Source organism: Equus przewalskii, unplaced genomic scaffold (assembly GCF_037783145.1).
Source record: "Equus przewalskii isolate Varuska unplaced genomic scaffold, EquPr2 ChrUn-5, whole genome shotgun sequence".
NCBI lineage: Eukaryota > Metazoa > Chordata > Mammalia > Perissodactyla > Equidae > Equus > Equus przewalskii.
Genome location: NW_027228753.1, coordinates 543590 through 571435, shown reverse-complemented (window position 1 = coordinate 571435; position 27846 = coordinate 543590). Strand labels below are relative to the sequence as shown.

General features: G+C 43.5%; 1 protein-coding gene and 1 long non-coding RNA gene across 10 annotated transcripts in view; one reads left to right on the top strand and one right to left on the bottom strand.

Moving 5' to 3' along the window:
• Positions 1 to 27846, top strand: part of CUNH1orf226 (chromosome unknown C1orf226 homolog) — a 213897-nt gene that overhangs the window by 75533 nt on the left and 110518 nt on the right. For 2 of the 9 annotated variants that reach the window (XM_070608221.1, XM_070608219.1), the window contains exon 2: positions 18499 to 18604. The exons of the other annotated variants lie outside the window; for them this stretch is intronic. The gene's annotated coding sequence lies outside the window, so the exon portion shown is untranslated. The remainder of the gene's footprint in view (positions 1 to 18498; positions 18605 to 27846) is intronic. 9 annotated transcript variants of the gene reach the window in all.
• On the bottom strand, positions 8252 to 13578 carry LOC139081681 (uncharacterized). Its single transcript, XR_011536886.1, has 3 exons — positions 13472 to 13578; positions 8812 to 9261; positions 8252 to 8656 (listed from the first exon to the last, which is right to left on the bottom strand). It is a non-coding gene; the product is annotated as an uncharacterized lncRNA (long non-coding RNA).

Here is a 27846-nt window from a genome sequence, read left to right as displayed (position 1 = left end):
GGACCCACTGCCACCTGCCAACACACACTGCCCTTTGTGCTTAGCCAGATGGAGCAGTGAATTTGTTCTCAGGTAGGAGAAGAGGCCATTATTTCTGGGGCCCCACCAACTGCACCCCGCGAGCTGAGGTAAAACCCTGCTGCTTCCCGTCTCTTTTTGCTTCTTTCATGCGCTGTTCTGGCAGGGCCCAGTCTGAGTCTGCTCATAACTTTCTCAACCGGTTCATTGAGTTTGAAGCTGCCACTCTTTATTGTTTTAAATCTGAGCGCTCCTTCAGTGAGTTCTTAATAGAGAAGGAAGAGATGCAGTCCAGAGAGAGAGAAATTTTGCCTCTTAAACATTTTTAAACTTTTTTTTAACTTGTCAACTCTTGTGACATTCGACCCTGGGGACCTGATCCTGAGAGCTTTCCCCTCTTGGAAAAGTTCATGCAGCTAACTGGAATTTTAACTTAATCTCAGTCATGTCCCCACAACAGAACGTTTTTCTCCCTATCACCATCTCGTTGCATATGCGGCAACCAGCGTGACCCTTGCTGGGCATTTGTTTAAGAGCTTCCCTGACCTGAAGAAGCCTTCACTGCTGCTGATGCTATTGGCACTTTTGCAGTAGGAGCCTTCGCTGCCTTTCTCCGCTGCCCTCTCCTCGGCCCGTGCAGCTTTGTGGGCCCTCACTGTTGCACGTACCTGTAAGGGGGCCATGGGGAGCTTCGTCAAGGCTGAACTGTCAAAGGCTCTCGCTGGTTTATGTTCAGACTCTTGGAGCAGAGTCAGCAGTGCAGAAACGTGCCCCGTGGGGAGATCAAAGCTTTGGTAGCTAGACTGATCAGTCACTGCCCTCCTTAATTAAAGCCAGGCCTGTGTGCGTGGCAGTGTGATTAAAGGCAGAGAGACAGTTACAAAAGCGTGATGGCAGTTGTTTCCTAGTGTTCCTTCTCTTGGTCCACGTGGGGCTGGTGTGCAAGGAGAACTTGCCTGTCTCATCCACTCCTGCCATGACATCCCATGCACACACATAGGCATACATGTGGTCAGATCATTGCTGGCACCTGTCTCATCAGTTGAATGAATCATAGAAATGTAGGATCATGGAGCGGGAAGGGACATGGAGGTCATTTGGTTCCATCCCTTAGAGGTGAGAAACTGAGGCCAGAAGGATCCTCAGAGTTGGTCAGGAGCTGAGCCTGCATTTCATGTCATTTCTCCCAGTCTCAGCTTAGTGTCATGTTGTAAATGACAAATATAACTTACTTAGGTTCTCATTCATTCATGCAACAGATGTTTATTCATCACCTACTATGTATTGAGGTCTTTGATTTCATTACCAATTTCCCATTCATCTGGGTTCCTTCCATCTTCAGTGCTGTAGGACGATTCAATTCCACATTCCCTACGCTAGTAGCTCTCCAACTTTCTAATACCAACCACCAGTTTTGAATACCCACCATATCCCAGGCACTGTGCTAACATTTTCCTCAGTTACTAACAACAAAAACTACCATCATATTAAGCCCTTATAAATCCCTGAATCTGTTAGATGATTTACAGATACTACTTCACTTAATCCCCAGGAAAATATTTTTAGCTGACTTATCCTTCACAACATGCCATTCATATTTCCACAGCTGAAGGGCTGCATGCTTGAGCAGACCGCCCAAGGATACCAGGGTGTAACTAGACTTTTTTTTAGAGTAAACAGACTTTACTCCTGTCTGTCTGTCTGCTGTTAAAGCACATGGTTTCCCCATAAGCTTGCCCTGCTAAGCTTTGAGGAGGTAGGGCAAGTCTGTCCTTCTGGTCTTCTCTTTTCTCTCCACCCTTCACCTTCTAGAAAAGAACACTCCAGCCTTTTTTGGGAGAAGTCTGCTGTTCCTTCATCTCTTTCCTTTCTGTTTTCATTGTTTGGAGATGTAATCTCTCTCAATCTAAACACACAGCTCATGGGCTGGTCCACTGATTGCAGAGAGGCTGGCTGGTTTCAGGCCTCCTGTCACCAGCCTGCTCTGCATTCAGGTCGCGCTGCCTCGCCTACCTGTCTTCCCCTCCCACTTAGCCATCAGAGCAGCCTCATCCAGCTAAATCGCTAGTTACTTGAGAGTAAAGATGTGTCCTCTTGATGGTAGGGTGCTCATCAGAGCCTTGGCTGCCTCTCGCCCTTGTGGAAATGCAATCCATGTATGTTCTGTTAAATTCATCTTGGTGTCTGGTGAGAGGGCGGTGATTTAAATCTGTTCATTTCCCACTTACTGCTGAGGCCAACTCACCTTTGCTGGAGAGGATTCTTGACTGTCTTTGTGGCAGGAACTCCTGAGTTAATGAAGTCTCTTCAAGAGCTTCAGACTGAAGGCCAAGGTCCCTGAGGTAAGACCTGATGTTGAAATTGTAATCGGGCAAATTCTTGTTAGAGACACAGGGCCAACGATTGTGCTGGTGGAATCTAATGTCTTCTAATGTTGACTTCAAACTAGTAAAGCCTTTGCTAAGCCATTTAACTGTAAAGCTGGAACCTGGGAAGGCACTGCAGCCTCTGCGATTAGAGATCAGGTGATTTGGATTTGATTTCCAGCCCTCTACTGATCAGTCACTCACTCTCAGGCCTTAGCCAGTCACTTCATTTCTGTCTCTTGCCCATTTTGCCCAGGGTTTTATTTACATGGACGTTAAGGCCCACTGGGAAGCAAGCCCCTTTTCAGCTCAGTGCCTGATTTGGTGAGGATGCTGGTCAATCTAGGTTTTAAGGCACATATGATTTTGGATTAACACTACTACCTCTGCCTGAAATTAACATGGGCAATTAACAGTTGATTGACAAGAAAGAAAATGAGGTCCGAAGACTTAAAGCATAACCAAGGCCTTTATTACTAAAAGATGGCTCGACTCAAGTGGGCACAGACCACCTGTGCTAACACTTCGTCAGCTATCGCACTCACGGGGAGACTTTGCAGGGAGAGTTTTGGCTTCGTATTTTGAAAAATTTAAGTGTACTCTACAAATAAAAGCTGCTATTTTTGGTCTTATATAGAACTGCGAGTCCTTTTCAGCAAACAGGAGAGAAGTGTGAGTCCTGTTCAGTCTCCTCGTCTGCTGCTGAGGGCGAAGAGAGAAGCAGGAGGCCCTTGGTGCGTGGCCAGGCACACAGCCAGGCTCCCTGCAGGGTTCCTGTCCGTAATGGTGGTGCAGCCTCAGTTAGTGTGAGCCAGGCCTGAAAGAACGAATCACATTTCATGTGCAAGTGTTTCTTTATTTGACTGTGCTGTTGTTTTTAACGAAGATACCTTTTACAGTGTGCTGCAGTGCATTAATCAAATAGTCCTGCCTAATTGTTTTCTGTGTAACACACGAGCTTGAGTGAGGAGACCACAGGGTGGGAGGCAGGGTGTGGGGAGGAGGAGGGAGAGTGGATATGCAAGTTAGGGAAAGGTGCTTCTTCCTTTGGGTGGATGCAGCCCCGTGCTGAGATGTGTGGCTTGGAGAGGGGAGCACGGATGGGTTTCAGCCCTCACTGACCCTTTGCTGTGCAGGTCATAGCCTCTGCTACTTGATGCATGGCCCTGGTTGGGGGTGGCGTCCACAGGGTGAGGGTAAGAGACTTGAAGGACTTAATCCGAGAAGAAGCTCTCTGAAGTGACCTCAGTTAACTTACTTAACTGGTCTCTATTCCTCTTGCAAAATGTATTAATGGCTACTGCGGCTATATGCTTATGTCACTATCATCTTATAGGCCACCGTTATTCTGCTTCCTATATTTGGGCTGAATGCACACCGAGATCCAATTGTGTAAGTTCCTTAATCTGTTTGCGCCAGGTAGATTTGTTATTGTAATTGAGTAATTTAATCATTGCATAAACGAAAGATGAGTGGGGAAAAGAATAGCTAGTTTTCATTGAGCACTTACTATGTGCTAGGCACTCTTCTGAGTCCTTAACATCTAGTCTCCTGTAACTGCTGTGTTGATAAAACTCAGTTGGATGTTTTGAACAAAAGTGATAAAAGTGAGTTGCTACAAAAGAATTTCCAAGTGAATTAGGTATGAAGAAGATAACAGTAAAAAATTTGGAGGGAAACTAAAAACCTTAGAAGATTTCTGCATCCAGAAACCTTTGCATTTGCTCAGCAAATGTCTTTAAGTTCTTAATCTACTTGGAAGAAAGCAAAACTAGAAATCAGTCTATATGTTATTTATGCAAGCAACACTTTGAGAAATTAACCTGTGGACCCATACCTAGAAGAAAGATCTCCAATCTACAGTGAAATATCAAAATATCAAAATGTTAACATATGCACATATTTTCTACGATTTTTTGCTTTAACGTCTGTTCTAATTAGCGGACCACCTTTTACTGGCCCTGATTGTGTTGATAAGACGTCTTTTAGATAAGAATGTTACTGAAGCCAAATCAAATGTGAGCCCCAGACGGCCCCTGCTGATGTGGACAGGTGCCTGTCAGTGAGCTGATGAGGTTCATCTAAGGAATGTGTCTCTGAAGTAACCATTGGGATCTACAGATCACATTCTCATATTGCAAGTTCCTTTTTTCTCAGTTACTGGGTTGGATTGGATTTTAACATGTCAAGTATTTCCAGAACTCAATGGACTGCATCAGCCCGGGTTTTGGAGCTTTATGTTCAGTATAATGAAGTTTGACATATAATAACACTGCCCTTTAGTGCCTCTAGCCAATGGGATTTTTTTGCTGTCCCAATGGTCAGATCCTCTGAGAATTGGAAGGGTGAACATGTGTGGGGGGTAGTATATACACGCACGCTTATATTCAGTTAAACAAATATTCAGTGAGCCTACTAAGTGCCAGGTGCTGTGCTGTGGGTCATAAGGACCCAAGAAAATACCCGATATGATCATTGCCCCCAAGAAACCTGGGGATGTACCTAGAGGAGTCCCACATCACTTGGCTAAGACAAATGGGCTGTTAGAGACCACTGTGCAGGTTGAGGGCAGCAAGAGAGAATCCCAGTTGGAAAGCAGCTTGGAGTAGGGCGACAGTGCAGAGGAATTATACAGCTCGTTGATAATAACTTACAGAATAATCAAGCTTTCAGGTTGCTTTAATGTTTATCTGATTTAATTCTCAAAAATAATTCTAGGATAGTGGAAAGACCACTATATTGCCAGCTGACACTTGAGGACACAGATATAGAGGGAAGGCAACTTGTCCCAGTAATGTGGAGCCAGAGCTCTGATAAGGCTTCCTGGTGACTAGATTGGTGCTGCTCCCGCCACCAGGCAGCTTTGCATCTTCTGGGCACATTCGCTCACCTGCCTACCAGCCTAGAGACACTGTAGTCATGTATCACTTAACAACAGGGATCCGTTCTGAGAAATGTGTTGTTAGACGATGTCGTCGTTGTGCAAATATCTTAGGGTATACTTACACAAACCTAGATGGTATAGCCTACTACACATGTAGGCTATATGGTACTAATCTTATGGGACCACTATTGTATATGCAGGCTGCTGTTAACCAAAACTTCGTTATGCAGCACGTGACTGTAATTGAAACTCATACCTTAAATGCCCAGGTTAGACTGTCTTATTGCCTTATTGTCTCTCCTTTTGCATAAGCCACAACTACTGCCAACTTGCTAAATATAGGGCCACATTGACTTCTGGGATTGGCCCAGGTCTGGCTCCTGCAGCACAACATGACATGTGGCTGTATGTGGAGGCATGCCTGCTTACCTGGCACAGGGCTGGGGATTCCTGCCTTCTGGCCGTGTGGGCAATGGTTGGGCCAGCACCCTCATCCAGTGCCTTCTGAACCATTCAGGGAAGTATTTTAGGCTTACACATTCTGCTGAAGGCTGGGCAGACTCAGCTGGGCCCTAGAATAGCTCTTTGCCATTTAATAGGACGGTTGCATTTGCAGAGGTACCATAAGCCACCTGGATAAGGGCCCTTACAGCAGAGCACTCTCTGCAGCTTGGACTTGAATTACACTGTCTGTTTGAAGGAAGGGCATGGAAACCTCCCTCTCGGTTCCCTCACTCGAAACAAAAACCACAAACGTAAGGGTGATGTTAAGCTCAGCATGTGTTACGGAGTGGCTTTGTGCTTACACTGGGACAGTGAAAGATACAACCAAGCAAAGGGAAGGATATGGGGCACGTGGTCCTTTCTTCATGGTCCATTCATTTATTCATCAAATATTTGCTGAGCACCTACGAAGTGCTGGGTGGTGTACTAGGTATTGGGGTTTCATTTGGGAGCAATTGTGGCCCTGCCCTTGCAGAGTTCACAGTCTGCTGGAGGGATGCAGACAAGTCCAGATATAATTATAGTGGAGTCTGAGAAATCCAGTGGGTGACACACTGGATGCAGGGCAGCGGCACATGGTTATGCAGGGTGGGGCTGCTCAAGGGCTCTTGGCTGAAGGGGAAAATAGAGGCTGAAATCCAGCCCCTGCTCTCCTGCTCAAGACATGTGCTGCCTGGAGAAGGGGAGCCTCTTCGTAACCCACAGAAAGGCCACAGGGACCAGCAGTGACCTTGATTGGAAAGACACGTGACTTAGATTTAGGATGGGAGGGAAAGCTTCTTGGAAGGAAACATCTGAAATGAGACCTAAAAGATGACTAGGAGTTAGCCGGCCAGGGGGACTAGTGGAAAGGTGGGAAAGCACATTCTAGGCAGAATCATAATTGCCAACATGGAGATAGCGCTTAGCATGTGCCAGGTCCTGCTCTGATGCCTTAAAGATTACTCTTTTTAAGAGAAAGTTGCATGTAGAATGCACAGAAGTACAAGAAAACACGGCATTTTGGGGAATCGGAAGAGTGTTCATTATGGGTAGAGCATGGAACTCAGAGCTCGAGAGGGAGATCCATGAAGGCTAGAGTGATAATTATGGCTAATTACACTTGCTGTATGTGAGGTAACCTTCTGAGCACTTAGTGCCTAGTGACTCATTTAATCTTCACAACTACTATGCGAGGTAGGCGCTATTATTATCCTCATTTTACAGAGGCAAATGGGGCACAGAAGGATTGAGCCACCTGTCCAAGGCTACACTGCAGAACGGGAGAGACAGGATTTGCACTCAGGCTCCCGGTTCTTAATCCCCACACTGCCTCTCTGGGAAGAGCCTGAGGTGGAGATAGGCCTCCAAGGATTGACTGGGCAGAGGAGAGACAGGAAGCCCATCCAGATGGGGTGACAGAGGTCAACCTTGACAAGAGGGTAAGCACTACAGTCTGAACAGGAGAGCCTGGCCACATGGTGCCATTTCTAGTCTTGCTTTTCCAGCAACTCTGAGAAAATGAAAATCCTTCCTCATAAATTATCTCATTAGTTCCTAACCATCATCCCATGGAAGCTGAAGATAAGATCCCCACTGTAGCAGTGAAAAAAACCAAAAAAACCGAGACTCAGGGAAAGGAAATAACCTTTCCTCTTAAAAAGTAGAGCCTCACTCTGGAAGCTCATTTTCTTCTTTTGTTCATTTATCTAGGCAACATCTATTTATTGAGCATCTACTATATGCTGGACCCTCTGCTGGGTGTGAGAGATACAGTAGTGAAAAGGTACATTCCCTGATGTCAGGCACATGGGGATTTTAAAACAGTTCAGACAGGTCAGTGTGGGGATTTTAAGACATGTCTGCAAGTTCTTTGACATTTGTGTCATTGAGAGATGGGATATGTGATTTCTCCCCTTGAATCTGGGCTGAGCTTAGGGACTCGCTTATAGCCCCATAGAATGCAGTGGAAGAATGTGACTTCTGAGGCTCTGGGACTTCTGAGGCTAGATCCCAAAAAAGCTAGACAACTGTCAATCACTGAGAGAAGTCAGCTGCCAAGTAAGAAATCTAACTAGCTTGATACAGCCATGCTAGAGAGGCCACGTGTGGGCACTCTGGTTGACAGCTCCTGCTGAGCTCCCAGTCAACAGCCAGCATAGTCTGCCAGCCTTTTGATGGAGCCATCTTGGACGCCCAGCCTCGTCCAACTTTCCGCTGACTGCAGCTCTGGCCAACTTCTTATGTAACTGCGTGAGAACCCCAAGCAAGAACTGCCCAGCCCAGCCTCTCCCACATTCCTGACCCACAAAAGTGTGAGCAAAATGAAATGGCTGTTATATTACAGAGGTTGCAATTTCTTATGTAGAGATAGTCACTGGAATAATCCGCCTGCAAGAACGGAGGGGAACAGTACCTCAGGGGACCCAGTGGAGACAGGGCTCAAATCTTGAGAGAAGAGATTGCTTAAATCTTCTGCTTTAGCAGCGAACATAAAACCTGCAGCTCTCTCCCAGCTTTTATTGCTAATTGGTCCTTGGGAAGGAGGAGGCAGGCAGAAGTAGAAGAGAAAAAGTAAAATGAGCAATGCAATAAAGAGGACTTGATTTTGCATGCTGCTTTGGGTGTGAGCTGACATCCCCCCTCCATACACAGGTACACACACATACATACACCCACGCACACAGCAGGCAGCGCAGGAGCCTGATTAACTAGAAGTTACCATTGTCACCGATGGAGCTTACTGTTCTCAGTCTTTACGCTGGTAATGAACGGTGCTCTCTGCTTTAGGTCTGACATCCTGATTAGTTAAACTGTTTGCAAAAGTCTCTGCGGGACTTTGCTTCAGCCTCGTCTGCTGAGTGGTTGTGGCAGTCGGGACTAAGATGAGGACTAAAGGCTGCAGCTGGAAGAGAAAGCATCTCCTTAGGGTCCCATCAAGCACCAGTTAGTTAGAAGCAAGCGAGGTGGGCGGTGGTGAGGGGAACGGGTATGGGCTGTGGTGCGAGGACATTTCCCATCAGATACCGGGATATTCACTTCCTGCGTTCCAAGTCTCACCTTTGCTTGTCCTCTTTCTGGTGGGGATGGGGGTCGGAAGCCTTCATTTCCCTTCACAGAAGAAGAACTGGGAGGAGAGGTGATGGTGGTTAATAGTGTGCCCCAACTATTGTCCTCACTCTGTTCGAAAAGAGACAATGAGGAATGTGGAGTCTCCTGTCAGTTGCTGGAAGGGCAAAATTGCTTCCTCCACCAGGGCGGGCCTGGCTCCCCTTCTTAATCCATCAGTTATGGCGGAAGTCATGATGCTTTCACCAGAAACATCTATGGGCAGCTCTTGGGATTACTTCTGAGAGGTAGGACATTTCTGGGAAATCTTCTTCCTTAATTAATGTTTCTAATTTTTAGTCAGTTCGCAATTAAAGAACTTTACCCTTGGGCTGTCCGAGATGTTAGCTGTCGGTTCATTCTTGCAGGGACCCACAGGAGCAATTTTCAACCTCATTTAACCTGCAAAACAGCTGTGGTAAGAATTGGTGAAGGATCCTCTTCCCCCCAAAGGGGAGGCATGAGTGGCAGGAAGTTAATTAGGATTCAGTGTTTCTATTGCCTGGGTCTGTCATGTTACTGAGGTGTGAGTCCCAGGGCCCCGTTAAGAGGTGATATTCCTCCCAAGAGCTTTGTCTGGATTTTCAAAGACACCGTGTCATTGGCACCGTCTCATTTCGGAGTGGGAGACTGGCTCTGCTAGGCAAATCAGCCCTGGGAGGGTTTTCACCTGCTCTGCTGTGAACCTCACATTGGCACTTGAGTTCATGTTTCCATCGCTGAAGTTGAGTGTGTCGAGGTGGGATGGAGGACAGAGAGGGATCCAGCTCAGGGGGCAGGTTCTATTTAGGGAGCATCTGGACTCCACAGGGAAGGTCCTGGCAGCCCATCTCATCTACCCCTCTGCTGAGGCACGGACCCTGGTGAGGTCAGCACTTGGTCCCCATCCTCCTTTTTGAGGCACATTCTCAGAGACTGTGCCCTTGAACCAGCCTTTGTCACCATCTTGTTAAACTCTAAGTACAGAAAACCTGAGGACGTTTTCATAACTGCTCCACGTTCTGTGTGTGTGGTTGTTTTTATAAAGATTGGCGCCTGAGCTAACATCTGTTGTCAATCTTCCTTTTTTTCTTTTCTTCTTCTCCCCGAAGCCCCCCCAGTACACAGTTGTATACTCTAGTTGTAGGTCCTTCTGTTTGTGCTATGTGGGACGCCTCCACAGCATGGCTTGATGAGCAGTGCCGTGTCTGTGCCCAGGAACCGAACTGGTGAAACCCTGGGCCGCCAAAGTGGAGCGTGTGAACTGAACCACTCAGCCACGGGGCCTGCTCCAGTTCTGTGTGGTTTTGAATGAACAGTCGTAGGATTGTATTTCTTTGCAACTGAAGGAGAACTTGGAGATAGTTTAGGTTAGTCCTTGCGTTTTACAGATGAGGAGTTTGGACTTTCAGAGGTTAGTTGCTTTGTCTGAGGTTACACAGTGAGTTAGTGACAGAGCTAGGAGAAGAACCCAGGTTTCCTGGATCTTAAATCAGTATTTCTATTACACTATATTGCTTTATCTAAAAACAGTACCCTGTACCTGCAAACTGATTTAAAGCAGGGTTTCCACATAATTCTTTATTGTGGGGCTCATCTCTGCATTGTGGATGTTTCGCAGCATCTCTGGCCTCTTATCTGTTAGATACCAGTAGCAGCCATTTTCCCACCCAGCTGTAAAAAGTAAATGTCTCTAGACATTGCCAGATGTTCTGTGGGGGAGAAAATTGCCTCTTGTTGAGAATTACTGATTGAAGTTAGTGTATCTTTAAAGAAGAAACATACAGTAGTCCCCCCATTATTTGCAGTTTTGCGTTCTGCGGTTTATCTTATCTGTGGTCAACTTTGGTCCAAAAATATTAAATGGAAAATTCCAGAAATAAACAATTTAGAAGTTTTAAATTATGTGCTGTTCTGAATAGCATGATGAAATCCCGCTCCATCCTGCCCAAGACATGAATCATCCATTCGTCCAGCAGATCTGCACTGTATAGGCTATCAGCTCGTTAGTCACTTAGTCGCTGTCTCCATTAGCAGATTCGACTGTCACAGTGTCACAGTGCTTGTGTTCAAGTAACCCTTATTTTACTTAATAATGACCCCCAAGTGCAAGAGTAGTGATGCTGACAATTTGGATATACCAAAGAGAAGCCATAAAGTGCTTCTTTTAAGTGAAAAGGTGAAAGTTCTTGACTTAATAAGGAAAGAAAAAAAATCACGTGCTGAGGTTGCTAAGATGTAGGGTAACTTTTATGACAGTATATTGTTATAATTGTCCTATTTTATTATTAGTTATTGTTGTTAGTCTCTTACTGTGCCTAATTTGTAAATTAAACTTTATCATAGGTATGTATGTATAGGAAAAACATTGTATATATAAGTTTTGGTACTATCCGTGGTTTCAAGCACCTACTGGGGGGTCTTGGAACATATCCCCTGTGGACAAGGGGGGACTACTCCACTTATATTAACTCTTTCTAGGAGTGTGTGAGTACAAAATGGACCTGAGTAGCAGTCAGGGATGTCAGAAGACATTCTACTTCCTGATTAACTGTGACCAGACAGAGTCATGGGGCTCTATAAGAAGACCATACTGCCTGTTCCTTTATTTAAATGCGTAGATTGTAATGTTTTGAAGGGGAGGAAAGTCTTTAGAGGAAACCGATAGGATAGTTTGTCGTTAAGGGAAGCAATTGCTATAGACACTCTTGTCTAAAGGACTTGTATCCAGCATATATAAAGGACTCTCAAAATTCAATATTAGGAAAACAAACAACCCAATTTAAAAAGAAGGCAAAAGATTTAAACAGACGGCTCTTCAAAGAAGATGTACAGATGGCCCATAAACACATGAAAACATGTTCAACATACTAGTTGTTAGGAAAATGCAAATTAAAACCATAATGAGATAGCACTACATAACTAAGAATGGCTAACATTGAAAAGACTGACCATATCAAGTGTTGATGAGGATGTAGGGGAAGTGGAACTCGCACACACTGCTGGTGGGAAGGTAAAACGGTACAGCCACAGACAGTTTGACAGTTCCTTAAAATGTTAAACACACACCTACTGTATGGTCCAGCTATTCTGCTTCTAGGTATTTACCCAAGAGAAATGAAATCCCTTAATCCCTCTTGTCTGATACCTCAAGACAGATGCTCCTGATCTAAGAGCATCCCAACAATGCACAGCAGTGTTATTTGGAAGAAAAACATAAATAAGGAACTTGTGCAGAACGACAGGAACTGAATTGCTTTTTCTTTTCTCTGCCCCATCTGGTGGCACCTGAATGCCTCCCTTGTCTGACTTCTGGAGTGCCCAGGCCTGGGTCACCTTTCTTAGAGCAGGCCTGGAGGGCTATAGGTCCTGCCTGGCAGCTTTGCAAGTGCCTGTTTTGTAAGATGGATTTCAAATTTTTTGTTGTCTTTATAAAGGGTGTGAAAAGACATGAAGACTTCCTAGACTGGGGTAGCAGTAGTATATAATTTCTACTCTTGCTTCTAGACTCCAGATCTTTCCCAACTCCCATTCTCTACCCTAAATTAGATGTACGGGGTTTGACAATGTACCTACCAGATTCATTTCTCATTTTCCCCCAAACAGGGTCCACTTTCCATCCCTACTACTATAGAGAATTCCTCCAATAACTTCATCTTATTCCCAGCTGAAATTTAACTTCTCAAGACTACTTTGGGGGAAAAGACAGGTCTAAACATGAGACTTCATGCCTACACATGGCCTGATGGCCTAGAAAAGAAAGTAATCAAAAGGCTGTGGAGACATATTCCATCTTGTCACCCATAATCTTAATGTCACAGTTGGTTGGGTACCAACTGTTTTCCAAACAGAAAGTTGTATAACACAAAAGGATTTGTGACAGCCCTGCCTGGAGTAATTGAAGTCAAAAGCCTTTTGCTAATATGGGAGAGGCATTTTAGGTAACCAGCCCTATGATGCTTAACACATGAGAGCATAATTACACAATAAGGTTTTATACCATTTGAAGTAGACTGGCAGTTACTATCTCCATGGAATAAAAGAGATAATTGAGACTCAAGCCCTAAAGTGCCCAAGGTCATGCATGTAATAAGTGATGAGACTGACTTTCAAATTCTGATCTTCAGACTTGGTGCCAAGTCCAGTATGTCTTTCTTTACCCATATACTTTTCTATGTGTTTGTTATTTATGGAACTTTTCTCTGATTTGTGTAGCTAACCCATGAGCTGCTCTCATTAGATTAAAAAAATTAGCACTTTATTAGTAGTGGGAATTATATTAGAAAAATCAGAGTGATTTCTAGTATGCTCCTCTTTTACCTGGAAAAAAAAAGTTTTCTGCTAGGAAGAAGGGAGGGGACAGACAACTTACATCAGTTTCCTTATGGTCCTGCAGCTTCAGGGGTTATGACCTGGACCATGCTGATGACCTTCATATCTGAGTGTTTTCTCAAGAGACCCTAGATGACAGGGCCCGAGAAATGGCTGGAGGTCATTCTTATGTGCCACTGTACTCACCCCGGTTCCACCAACACAAATAACAACAAACCTTAAACACTCGTGTCCCGAATTCATTTCCTTTGGAAATTGGAGGTTTTCTTATATGCACCATAGAAATCTTTAGGGGACCCACCTCAATATGTTTTGTTTAATCTTGGTTGAAATCCAACTCTTCTTCCTTCTGGATCACCCCTCCCCTTATACTCCTTCTCCCTCTCCTGTCAAGGGTTGATGGACAATAGATGGTAGCGACAGTTTCTATGGTAACAGCATCTGAGTCATCTCCTTGGAAACCTGCATAAAGGCCTTCCATCTCCCGACCAGCTCGATGCGACTTGGAAGGCTTTTGTTCCCTTGAATGTATCAGCATGGGGGAGCAAGCTCTCCCAGGCCTGGGCTACTGCAGTTTCCTTTGGCTCCTGATGCCCATGGTACTTTGGGTATAGAGTTGGATTCAGGCAAAAGTGGAGGATGGTAGGACCTCGAGTGCTTTTCTTGACATAGCCCATGGCCAGAGGCATTGTCTGTGGTCCGGCACCAGATACCCAGCAGATTTAGCCAATAGGCCTCTCGCTTTTTAAAATGCCCAGATGACTCAACTGAGGCTCCCTCAGTGACCAGCAATGGATCAGAATAAAGCGATACTGCGTCTGAACATAGATGAGATGACTATTTTGGCACAGTCATGAAGAGAATCCTGAAATGGGGCACCGTGGGATAGCTTGTAACAGTCCCTTTCCTTGGGGTGTCGTTCAAATGGAGCAATTTTGTTACTGAAATGCAAGCAGAATGGTTTCCAGCAGCTAAGAGGATTAATTCTATTGTCATTGTCCATACCAAGTAACAATGACAAACATTTCCATTGTGCTTCTTATTTTATAGATCATTTTCACATACAGGGGCTCAATTAATCATTTATTCAATTATTCAACACATGTTAATTTGAAACCTCCTATGTGCTGCATATTGTGGTGGAGTTTGAGGCACAGCGGAAAGAAAGTAGACGTGGTCCCCACCCTAATGAAATTTACAGAAAAGAGAATCAGTTACACATGACTGTGAACATTCAGCTAAGATCTGCTAAGGAGAGGGTCCATGGTGTGGTGAGTGTATGTGATGGGAGATTTGACCTACTAGAGACATCTTCCCTGAAGAAGCGATGGTCATGCTGACACCTGATCAACAGGGCCCTCTTGCATATAAGGAAGTGAAGATTTGGAGGGTGAGGAGACTTCCCCAGGGTCACACCAACTGCTAAATGACAGTCCTGGGATATGAACCCAGGACTTGTACAGTTGGACCCTTGTCCGGTCTCTTCCCTCCTGCTGGCTCTCAGCATGGCCTAGAGTCATTCTTAGGCCAGATAGCCAAGGGGGGTCTGCTCCCATTTCCTCTTTCAGTGCTAATACTGCCCTTCATAAAGGTTTTGCTGTCTTCCAGGACTGGGCCCGTTGTCCATTTGTCCAGGGGACATTTCTAGGTATTTTCTCTTTATCTGGACATCCTCCTCCAAAGTGTTAACTGATGAAGGTAGCCTTCATAGGACCGTTGACCTGTAAATACAGGACTCTAAGAGGCTAAAAGTTGTGAAGCCTCCTCCTGGTTCCCCCTAAAAAGGATAGAGGTAGGTTGAGAAAGAAGATCCGCTGGTGGAGTATAGGCCTTAAGGTAGAGTTTTTGCCAACATTTAGGAACAAAGCAGCAGCCTGTGCCAGGCAGCTGCATTTCATTTATACTGTGGGTCCTTCTGACTTCCTTGGGGTTCCCTCCCCGTTGTGAAAGGGCAAAGAAAGGTGTGCTGTCTCCTGCTTGGAGGCGTGAGGCAGCCCTCCTCAGTCCTTGGGTGGGAGGGAAGGAGAGAGAGGGAGGCGGGGCAGGTTTGAGTTGTGTGAAATGGCACCAGCCCTGTGGACCAGCTGGGGTAGCTGCTGTGTGCACGGCCCTGATGGTGATGCCGCAGGTGTCCCGATTTAGACTTCTGTCTGCTTGTAACATTTTTGAAAAACCAAGAGTTTAAATGTGGCTGGTCACACCCTCCCCCAGAGGACCACCCTTCTACCTATCACTTGAGTTCTTCTTCCTCTTGTTTCTCTGTGGACACGGTATCAGCCAGAGAGCTTTTTCTTGAACTTTCGTAACCCCAAAGCTGACCTTCCTTCTGCTTTCATGCCTCAGCTTCCCAAATACCTCAGAGCCCTACCCGTTCCCTTCATCTCAGGATCACCTACTGCTTCAGCCAAACCCTCTGATAGCCCCAGTGGGTCTGCCCTGCCTGTCCCACTGCCAGGGCAGGTGACTTTGGATCTCACCTGTAGTGCCGTCTTTCCTGGGCTTGCGTGTGTGTGTGTAGTAGTGTCTCAGCACCTACAAAAACAACCTGTTTATTTGTGAGTTCATTAGCATTAGCTCAGCTAATGTGTGATGTTGAGGAGCTGTAGGAATAGAGGTAGTCTGAGTAAACAATATGGTGCCATGTCATCTTGGGCCTGGACTATTCTGCTTTCCTGCTAGGCCCTCTCAGCTCATGTTCTGCTGTGTCTGTAACTCTTCCCTGGGTTCCTCGAATTCCCACAGCGCTTATTCCCTGTGCAATTCACTTGACACCTTTACCTATTCACTTGTAATTATGAGTTAGCTTTTCATATGTCCTTGTCTTGTTCCTCGAGATATAACATGATTCTACGTGCAGGGACCATGTTTCTTCATGCTTTGGAATTGCCTGTAGCTGTGCTGTTCAGTTCAATAGCCACTAGCCACATGTGGCAATTTAAGCTTAAATTAAAATAAAGTAAAATAAAAAATTCAGTTTCTCAGTTGCACTCACCACATTTCAAGTGCTTAGTAATCACGTATGGCCAGTAGCTAGTGTATTAGCACCGATGAAGAACATTTCCATTATTCTAGAAAATTCTATTGGACAGTGCTGTTCTATAGCACCTGGTACATATCTGACACCTCATTGGCCCCAAAATATTTACTGATGGAGCCCTCAGATTAACAAAGCCTGTTCTCATGGGTGAAGCTGAGGGCAGTGACAGATGTAGGGAAAAAGTGGTATTTTGCCTTATCACAATTATGAACTGTCAGAGAAAAAAACCACACTTTGCATTTTTAGAAAACCAAAATCAACCAGATTACCCTGTTTAGTTCTGGTCAATAAGATAAGTGAAAGTTTAGGCATTTCCCATAATCCTGCATTGCCTGGTTCAAACAGTTTTATCCTTGACTTTTGTGATGCTGACATCTGAGAAAATGTCACCTCCTTTGTGGATATAATCTTGTGACAAAGTTGCAGTTTCTCTACCAGGAACAGAAAAATCTTGTGGGGTTTTTCCTTTTAAATATCTGTTGATTTTTTTTAAAAAATGCTTTTGCTGACACAGACAAGTAGTTTGGTTGAAGATTTATCTTTTTAAATGCATGGATCTGGAGAAATAAGAAGCAGGCATATCCTGTACCAAGGAAATGATAATTCCTACTGTGGGGAGATAATGTCAGCTACTGGAGAGGGTCCTTGGTGGTTGAGGAGGAAAAGGGAAGTTAGGATTCCTGGATTCTGGAGCTGTGTGATTTTGGGCAACTTGGCCAAACCAAGTCAAGAACCATTTTCTTGTTTTTCTAATAGGAGCTTCTGATGAAATATTTGTGTCATTGTCTCTAAATTTTTTTTAAAGTCAGGACCTCATAGGGCTGGAGTTTCTGTTGACCAGCTGCAGCTTTAGGAGGGTGCCACTGGGTGGGAATGAGATGTGTCATCATGTGTATGAGTGGGTGAACATGAAAGCTACCACTGCCCCATGTGGCTAACACCTCCCCTCTCCCCCACACGCCATGTGACCCTAACAAGTGTTTGTAATTTTTATTTGAAAATAATCTGAATGTGTTTAGGCTGGTGGACCAATCCTCTCATTAAGATTTGATAAGCTGTCCAGGAGTGTAGAGAAACCTCCCTAGGCCTTCTTGCTTAGGGCCTTTGTTTGGACCCTGAAAGAGGAAGTATGTAGCTTGTTAATAAGATTCACAGATGAAAGTGAAGGTTGAAGGCGCTCGGAACCCTAGCAGAGGGTGAAGGTTTGATGCGGGCTCTCTAGTAGTGAGCATATAGCAGCAGGGAATAGTGTGCAGAGCTGAGAATGCCCCAAGGGCATAGCAGTGGGCCTGGGAGAGGATGCGGAGCATGAGAAACTTGGATTGGGAGGCAGGACTGGCAAGCTGGCTCCACCACCACCTTGCTGGCTAGTAACAGGCAAACATGTTGGTCATTTTACCGTAAGGAATATGAGGCCCAGAGAATCTACGTGAATGTGTTTTTTATAGTGGCTGGCATGTCGTGAGAGGCTGTGATTGGTGGGTGGTCCAAAGAACGGGCATGAAGATGGTATGTTCTAAATTATAAACTACTATAGTACTTTATAGTATACCTTAGTTTATAGTATATTACAAATTATAGCTATAGATCACTATAAGCCGGGAATGGGGCAGGGCATTTCATCAATACAATCTGTGGAGTGGGTGGAGTGAGGCTTCAATGGCGTAAGTAACTTCTCCTGGATCACATAGCTGGTAGATGCCTGATCTGGGCTTTGGATCCAGACCTTTCTCCAAGCATGTATTCTTTCCACTATTCCTGCTTCCTCTCCAAAGAGGCTCTTTGTGGTCCATTTCAGTTCGGACATTCTATGATGCTGTCAAAATGCTTTTCTTCAAAAGGCCCTTTAAAAAGCTGTTAGAGCTCCAGGAATAGTACAGATTGAATGTGCTCATCAGTTAAACACATTTACATCTCCCTTGGGGCTGTGGAATTAGCATCTGTTAGGCTGTTCTAAAGCCTGGAGAAGGGCTCAAGATGACCTTGAAGAGCAGATTATTTTGAGGGGGCTTCTACAGTTTGTATTATAGATTGGTCACTTGGTTTTCCCCCCTCTCTTGGCACTTTTGACCACAACAGCGCTTCCTCTGGAAGCTGGAATCTGTCTCTTTTCTGTGTTTGCCTGTTCCAGCTGGACCTGGCCAAACTAAGTCAGCACCCCAGACCCTTCTCCAGGCAGTTCTCTCTTCTCCCTCCTTTGACTGTTTCATTCTGAGAGACCTGGGTGGCTGGCCCAGGAGAGGGATTTCAGGTGTGGGTTACTTGCTGATGAAGATATTTTTTTTTTACAGGATAGGCAATGAATTGGTCTGAGCTATCCACATTCTCTGATTTCCTCTTCCATGACCTGCTGCTGCTGTGTGTAAGGTGCTAATTAGGACAGGAGTCCCAGCCAAGGTGAGAGCTGTAATCAGTGGCCTTAGAATGAGCAAGGTCAGAGGGCAAGGGAAATAATAGACAAAATAAACAAATGGGACTACATCAAACTAAAAAGCTTCTGCACAGCAAAGGGAACCATCAAAATGAAAAGACAACCTAACAACTGGGAGAAGATATTTACAAAACATATATCTGATAAGGGGTTAAAATCCAAAATATATAAAGAACTCATACATCTCAACAACAGAAAAACTGACAACCCAATTAAAAAACGGGCAGAAGATAGGAACAGACATTTCTCCAAAGAAGATATACAGATGGCCAACCAGCACATGAAAAGATGTTCAATATCATTAACTATCAGGGAAATGCAAATCAAAACTATAATGAGATATCACCTCACTCCCGTCAGAATGGCTATAATTAACAAGACAGGAAACAACAAATGTTGGAGAGGATGTGGAGAGAAGGGAACCCTCATACACTACTGGTGGGAATGCAAACTGGTGCAGCCACTATGGAAAACAGTATGGAGATTCCTCAAAAAATTAAAAATAGAACTACCATATGATCCAGCTATTCCACTGCTGGGTATTTATCCAAAGAACATGAATACATAAAGAAACATGCACCCCTATGTTCATCACAGCATTATTCACAATAGCCAAGACTTGGAAGCAACCTAGGTGCTGATCAAGGGACAAATGGATAAAGAAGATGTGGTATATATACACAATGGAATACTACTCAACCATGAGAAATGATGAAATCCGGTCATTTGTGACATCATGGACGGACCTGGAGGGTATTATCCTAAGTGAAATAAGTCAGAGGGAGAAAGTCAAATACCATATGATCTCACTCATAAGTAGAAGATAAGAACAACAAACACACTCATAGAAACAGATATTGAATTTGTGGTTACCAGAGGGGAAGGGGGGAAGGAGGAGGGCAAAAAGGGTGATTAGGCACATGTATGTTGTGATGGATTGTAATTAGTCTTTGGGTAGTGAACATGATGTAATCTACACAGAAATCGAAATATATAATGATGTACACCCCAAATTTATATAATGTTGTAAACCAATGTTACCACAATAAAAAAATTAATAAAATAATTTTTAAAATGTGAAAAAAAAAGAAAACCAATGAGCAAGGTCAGATGGATCCTTTGAAGAATAACCTCTGTAGCATCGTGAAGTCATTGCATGAATATAGTCTCACAAACGAGAAATGTTGAAAACCACACTATGCCAGTGATTATTTTGTGCATGAGCAAGCTAGCCCAGACTTTAAGGGTAGGAATGGGGTAAACAAGAATTGAATAAATTGGAATGGAGATGAGACAGGGGACAAACAGCATCACCTATATACCTAGTCCGACCCATGGGACTACTACTGGCGTCCTGGCAGAGCGTCTGAATGATTGTTCTCTTTGCTGTGACCTAATGTGTTGGTAAACATCCCCGCAGCCGTGTTCCTTACTTTGGCTTCTGGGCTGAACTTAATCTTCTAATGGATTTTACTCCCCTTCCAAAAGGTCTTTATTATATTCTAACTCCTTGTGAGTCCTTGGGATTTTCGGTTGTTGGCCAGACAGCTACATTGACTTGGACACTATTTAATTTACTGTTTACTTTCTGACCTACGTAAAGCATCTTTGAATGCCAGCATCACTCATCTTATTCTGCCACGTTTGCTTGTCAACTTCTTTGCTTTGTCCTCTCTTAGACACACACGTGCATGTGTGCACACAAATGTGTGGCTTGTTAAATGGAGTAAGAGGGTCTCTTGTCTCAAGAACAGAGCAGCTGATGATGCAAAAGTCATTTCTCAGGAAGTCTTATGGTCCCTCATGTATTTGGTCTGAGTTAGGAATTTTGATTTTTCACCCTGACCACTGGAGCCAGAACCTAGAGCTGCCTGTGAATGTGCCCCTCATTTGGGAAATCGCTTGTTTTAGATGATCTCTTAATGATTCGAAGCCCTTCAATCATAAACACTTCCTAAGCACCTTCTACTTACATGGTATTCTCTTCTCACTCCAAACTATTCCTAGGGGAAACTGACTTTTGTTTAGATCTTTCCCAAGGAGTGATGAGAAAGCTTGAGTGTTAGAGGTGAAAGGGCCACATGGAGGGGAGATAAAAGCACAGCAAGGGTAGGTGGGACATCACAGATAATAAAAACTTAGCTCGTTACACAGCCACCCATATTCAGGCCTTGAATCTGTGACAAATGCCACAGAACCTTCTGGCTGGAGAAGTATTTAGAAAGGCACCTCTGGTGGGAACTTGCCAAAAGCCAGAGAGTTGACACATTGGGAGGACAGTGAAAGCCTGTAGCTTTCTCTGTTCCCATCTGTATGTGATTTTCTAATAAGTGCTGCTGGAGGTAGCATATGGGCAGTAAGAAATCCAGGTTCAAACCTGGCACACACATAAAAACTGTCAAAGGCAACATCGTCTGTAGTGACACATCGGTGGCAGAGGGGAAGTGGCCATCTGCTGCAGGTGTAGCATCTTGAGGCCTGGATGCCATCTTAGTGCCATGGATCACCTTGATTGTAACCCATGGTTGCTGGACTTGACTTAGCCATTCATCACTTCAGATTTTCTCTATTAGCCATAGACATTTCCTTTTTGTCCAAATTCAGAGAGGACATTTCCCCCTTTAAGCAACTCCATTAATCAGATATACCAGATTTATTGCCTTGTTTTGGTTATTTAAAAAATTGTCCATGAACTGTCCCCTGGCTAAATTTCAAGCCTTATTTCTAACCACTCTCCTGTGCTCGTTTCCTCCCAGGGCAGGGGGCTATTTGCATTTCCTGAACACTGCGCTGGTATCCGGAGGCTACTGCACATGTTCTGGCTGCCCAGCCTCCCCCAGCCCTCATATTCCCGTCCTCCCTTGTCTCCCTGGCAAGCCCCTAGTCATCCTTCCACTTTATCACACACTGTTCATAACACTGAATCAGAATTATTAGACATCTATCTTTTCTGACCAGTCTGTGATCCCTGTGAAAGCAGGAACCATGTCTTAATAATTTTCATATGCCCTGTTTGTAAAATAGTGACTCCTTACTCCTATATCTCCCAACAGGACTATGAGTGAGATGTGGGGGGGTGTGGGAGAGAATTGATGGAAGAGTAGCCTACATGGTAGGAGATACAGCTCCCACCACTCATCTTATTGTAATCTTCTTCTTCCATTGAATCTACCTGTACTTCCCTCAGTTCTTCTCTCCTAGCTTGGTTTATTTCCCAGGATGACACATCAGTGATCTTTCGTAGTTCCATGTGTCTTATATCCCATGGTTCAACTCTTAGTTCCAGGTGTTTTTGTCTCCTCACAGGTCAAGCCTTTAAGGTCCATGGTGGAAATCTTCTGACAATAGTGCCCATCTGACCTGTTGTAGGATTGGGTGATGTTCTGACAGGTGTTGATGGTCATTCTATGCCGTCTGTATTTGTTTGTGCTGCTTCATACATGTGAGTTTTCAGGGAGAGGAGAGTGCCCACAAACAAGTCTACTATTAGGATAAGTAAATGGGTCTTTGTAGGATTTATCATCATTAAATACTGAGGGTCAAGTGCTTATATAAACCTGGTGGGTTTGACATAGGTCACTAATGAAGGAGTAGTCCCAAGGTTGGCAGCGTGTGTTATGGGGGTTCACAGTGGCTTGTGTAGGATTACGTTTGGTTGATTCTATTAGGACCCTTTCTCTCAGCTTGTAAACGTTGTGTTTGACATATTCGCCATTGCTCAAGCCTCACCATCCTTCTTACCATTGCTCAGGGAGACTAGAAAAGACGACCTGTCACTTCTGGTAGGCTTGTTTAGTTATGATTCTCATCATCTGGGACAGAGTGCTCACATGTTTGTACATGTGGTCTCTCTCTGAGAACACACCCCTGTGCATACTCATCTTCTCTTAGTTAGATTGCCTTTGGGCGACAATTTGGGCAACATTCTCAGTCTTTTAAAAGACTATCCCACATCCAGAAAGGCATTCCTAAGATGTTTCTGGAGTTGTAAATCAGACTACTAATTATAAATATGTGAAAGAATGTGCTAGTTGCTCTCCATATGCACAGTGGCCATTTCTAACAATCCCAGTATATTCTCTTTTGTTTATATAAACAATCCGAGGATGCTGCTGGTGTCTGATTTTCTTCTCCATTGATTTTTGGTTTTTATGCTTGCTTTTGAACATGTTTTGTTCAAATTTTGTATAATAGTTTGGCTTTGCCATTCTTTGTGCCCAATTTCATCAATATAATTCCATTGTTGAGTACTAACATGAGTGTGACTTGGTTCTTATATTTTCTTATGGAATTTGACTGCATATGAGATTATTTTTCTTTCTTAGTTGCACTGCCAAAAAATCATTACAATTTGCTTTCAATTATGTTTGGTTCACAGAATATAAACAGAAAAGTCAAAAAACATTAAAGACGTTTTAAATGTTTTTAAAGCATTAAAACATTAACATGCATTTGTTATAGGGTTGCTCGTCTTATTTTAAGAAAAGTTAAATTTCTTGAATCTGGCTTGCACAAAGTAGAGTGGATTACATTTCAGAAAGAAATTTAGCAGTTGTATTTCCTGGTTGCATTTATTCCCTGTTTATCTGTAATTTTTAAAATCTGCACTTTGTGATTGTTTTCCTCCAAAGAAACCAAGACACTCTTAAAAAAGCACATTAGCTAACAGCTTGCATATTCCAATTACATTGTTTGAGGTTTGTGTCTTTGAGAATCCCTTGTAGTTTCTCCCCCTTTGAGAGTGTGGTAGTGATGTTTCTATGGAAACAGTGATGTCATGGGTATGAATGGGACTTAGTGACCACCAAGAGTGCCATATATCAAGGCCGGTGATAGAGCCCAGCTTTACCTATGAAGTTGCTAATGGGGCTCTGTTGTCAGCAACTTGAAATATAGATGACTAGGAGGAAAGTAGATTTGTGTAGCAATTCTGGACAGCCTGTATGCAGTGTGTGTGTGTGTGTTTGTGAAGCCATGTGTATGTGATTGTGAAATAAATCCTGCTTCACAGTTTGACTTTGGATCATCTGGATTCCCAGGTCTGTAGGGTGGGAACTTGTAACCTGTGAAATCAAGTTCCCAGCGTCTATGGAAGGAGTAAGGGAGAAATATGTTCCCAGGGTTTGATGGTCAGATACATAAGGCTTGCAACGTCAGGATTAATACAAACAGGAGCTTTGTAATGCATGTAATATATAGGCATTGATATAGAGTAGACATACAATTCCCACTTTATATGGCACAGGTTGCTCTATTTTTTCATTGTTGTGTATTTTTAGTTTTCCTCTACTTTCCTTCTTTTTCTGTTTTATCCTTTGCTTTATGTAGCTGTCAGTGTGCCTGCCTGTGCTAGGCTGAATAATGGCCCCTCAAAGATGTCCACATCCTGATTGTTACCTTACATGGCAAAGGAACTTTGCAGATGTGATTAATCACCCATCTGGAGACTCTTAATTAATCTGGTTTATCCTGTTAGGACCAATATAATCACAAGGATCCTTATCAGAGTGAAGCAGGAGGGTCAGAGAGAGATTTGAAGATGCTACACTTCTGACTTTAATGATGAAGGGGCAATGAGTCAAGAAATGCAGGCAGGCTCGAGAAGCTGGAAAACTCAAGGAAATGGATTCTCCAGAAACAATGCAGCCCTGTAGACTCGTTTTATTCATTTTAGACTTCTGACCTCCAGACCTGTAAGAAATTAAATTTGTATTATTTTAAGCCACTCAGTTTGTGGTAATTTGTTACAGCAGCTGTAAGAAACTAATACACTGCCCCTGGCTGTCTCCCTCCTAATTTGATGCATTAAATCAGATGACTGAATTTGTTAGAAATACACCATCTGTCCAACAAACATTTGTTGTCAATTACATGTCAGATATGCAGCATGAAATAAGACACAATGTGTTCCAGATGTCAGCTTTGCTATGCACGTAGTCCAGTGGGAAGATTGAACTGGGACAAGACAGCTAAACACATCATTGCAATCTAATGTATTAGATGCCAAAATTAAATTATGAACAAAGAGTGATAGGAATTCAGAGGAAGGGGGAAACTATCTTATTTTAGGGGATTCAGAATGTTTGGGCCTTACAGAAGGAATGGATGTGTGTTTGGCGGGTGGACAGGGGGAGTGTGTCATGAGAGGCTTGCATGATAGAGAATGTGGTAGATGGGCAAAGACCATTCCAGGTAATGCAAAAAGTGTAATTCATCCCAGGTTGATTTGCATTGAAGAGAAGTAGATGAAGACTCCTGCAGGGACTCACCTCTGTTTTGGTTTTCTAAGGTCCTCCTTGCCTTTCATCCTGCATGTTGGCTGGGTATTTGGGCCTATAAGCTGCAAAATTTCACCTGTGGCTAAGAGAAGCATCACTTATAAATGTAAACCAAAGGAACACCTAACCTGTGACTAGTGTACTTTCTGGAATATTCTAGAAGCCCTCATTGTTTCATTGACCACAGCAAAGAGCAGCTCCTGATCCTAAGATCAGCTTTGTTCTCAGATGCTGGAGGTTCTCGTAGGTATCCTCATTAAATCCCTCAACAGTGAATAGTGTCACAAAATATAACCAGTTTCTGTTTTAGTCCAAATTTCTTTGTGATTTCTTTGTTTGTTTTGTGGGATGTACTTCAGCATGGTAGTAATCTAGTGATATTCTAATGGGAAGATATTGTTAGCTCACAGCAGGAAAGAATGAAGAACACAGAATCATATTTAGATTAGCTTATATTTTATGAAGGGAAAATAGGGCATCTCGTTCACCAAGAATTTATAGATACTTTTAACTGCAAATTATGCAGAATGACTTAGCATTCCTTTGTTCCTACTTAACAGTTGTCATCACATCCAAAATATTTATGAGTACTAGCTAAGTGCAAAGCTTTGTTTAAAGTTCTCTGAGAGGTTTAAAGATACCAGTAATCTTACTAGTAACATAAAAAAAAAACAAACTATTTAATCATTTAACCCATTTATTGAGCCCTTTAAATGAGCCAGGCACTTTTCTCATCTCTCTAGATATATTATCTTGTTTGATCTTTAGAAGAATTGCTTACTTGCTGCCCATACTCCATTTTCTCTCCTCTCTCTCATGTTAAACTGACTTCTAGCCCCATCATTCTGCCAGAATAATTCATATTAAAAGAATTAATGATCATTTCTTCCAGACTCATCGGATGGTTTCCAGTCATCTTTCTTGACATCTCAGGAACATTTGTCACCATTGATCATCACAGTCTCCTTCAAGTCTTTTGGCTTTCACAATACATCACACCCTGCTGGCCATCCTTTCTATTAGATTGAACCGTATAGAAATTGCTGGTAATCAACCATTTTGGTCCACCAATCAGCATTTTCCTGTGGTTTCATAGAGAAGTGAATCCTCCGATGGTAGTCTATAAATATTGGAGTTCTCTCTTCTTTTCTCTCTTTACTCTCCCCTAGGGAATCTCATATACATTCACAACTATACACAACCAGTCCAGAATCTATATTTCTGGCGTAGACCTCTTCTCTGATTCCAAATTTTGATTATTTTTTCCACTGCCCACTGGACATCTCTTCTTGGATTTCTCAAAGGCACCTCAAAATGATCAAGTCTGGTATCACACTCTTGATCTTCCTCCATAAATCTGATACTCTTCCGGTTATCCTGATCCAGTGACTGGCACCACCATGTATCCAGTTGCACAAACGTTAGAAAGCTCCCTCTTGGTTCCTCACTCTTCCTCCAGTCCCATATCCCATCCAGTTCCAGGCCCGTTGCTTTTACTTTTAAACTAGGTCTTGAATCCAACAACTTCTCTGCATTTCCAGCACCCTCCTAGTCCTCCTAGTTCAAGTGGACTATTACAGTAGCATCTGAATGCTCTTCATACATCTAAGCCCGGCTTGCCCCACCCTCAATCTGTTCTTCATACTATGATGAGTGAGCTTTTGAATTCAGCATCTTCAGCCATGCCCTACCTCATCCTCCCAACCTAAACATGTCCATTGCTTCCTTTTCCTCTTAGGCTAAAGGCCACACTTCTTAACGTGACCTATAAGGCCTACACAATGGCCCCCTATCTACCTCTTTAGTGTTCTCTTCCTTCACCGCTCTCCTCCTTGTCTTTTCCAGAGTTGCACTGCTCTTTTTTCTGTTCCTTTTGGCCTCCATAATCCCTCCAGCCCAGGGCCTTTGCCTATGCAGTGAGCTTTGCCTCGAATGTTTTTCCTCCCTTCTTGGTCTACTTAGCTTCTATTTACATTTTAAATTTTAAGTGTCACTTCCTCAGAGAAACCTTCCTTCTCTTTCCTGACTAGGTCACTTCTCCCTATTATAAGTTCATTTTCTTTATGAAAATCCTCAGTTGCAATTTTATGTGAATTTGTGTGATTCTTTGCTCTGTATATCTTCCTAACTACTCTGAGTTAGGTAATGTTGATCCCATTTTACAGATGAGGAAACCGTGGCAGGTGATTTGCCTGAGATCATTCAGCTAGAAGGTGACTGATCTGGGAATTCAACTCAAATCTTTGTGACTCTATATTTAGTAGTGTTAAGTTCAGCCATGAGGAACAGGAATACCTAAAATAACAGAAGCTTGCATAAGATGGAAGTTTTTCTTTCTCACATAAATACTGACTCAGGGAGGTCTGGTAGCCCATGGTATCAGAGACCTTGGCTCCTTATGTGTGTTGCTCCCCCTGGTGTGACCTTGACCTTGTTGTCCAACATGGCTTTGAGGCTGGGGAGGAGCAAAGGAGACACATGGAACAGTTTCTTAAGAAAGATTTCCCAAAGCTGCCATAGGATGCTTCTGTTTATGTCCCCTTGGCTACAACTTAGTCTCATGGCCACATAAACTACAAGGGAGGCTGGGAAATGAAGGCATTATTCCAGGTGCCTATGTACTAGCTAAAAATTGGGGTTTCTGTTACTGTGGGAGGAGAATTGGTGTGTACTGGGAAATTACAAGCAGTTTCCGCGTAGACTGTGAAACCCATGTTCTTGATCACTGGGCTGTAAGTCCTTGGCCTCAAGAATCTCCATTTTATTAGGAAAACAAAATATAAGCAAGTAAAATGTTAACAGTGAGAGACAAATACCAGTGAAGTACAGTAATAGAATGTTACCAAGCATGTGGGATGTGTATGGGAATGCCAGATGATTTGTGGTAGTTTCCAGGAAGGTTTCAGGTGTTGCTTGGGCATGGCAGTCCA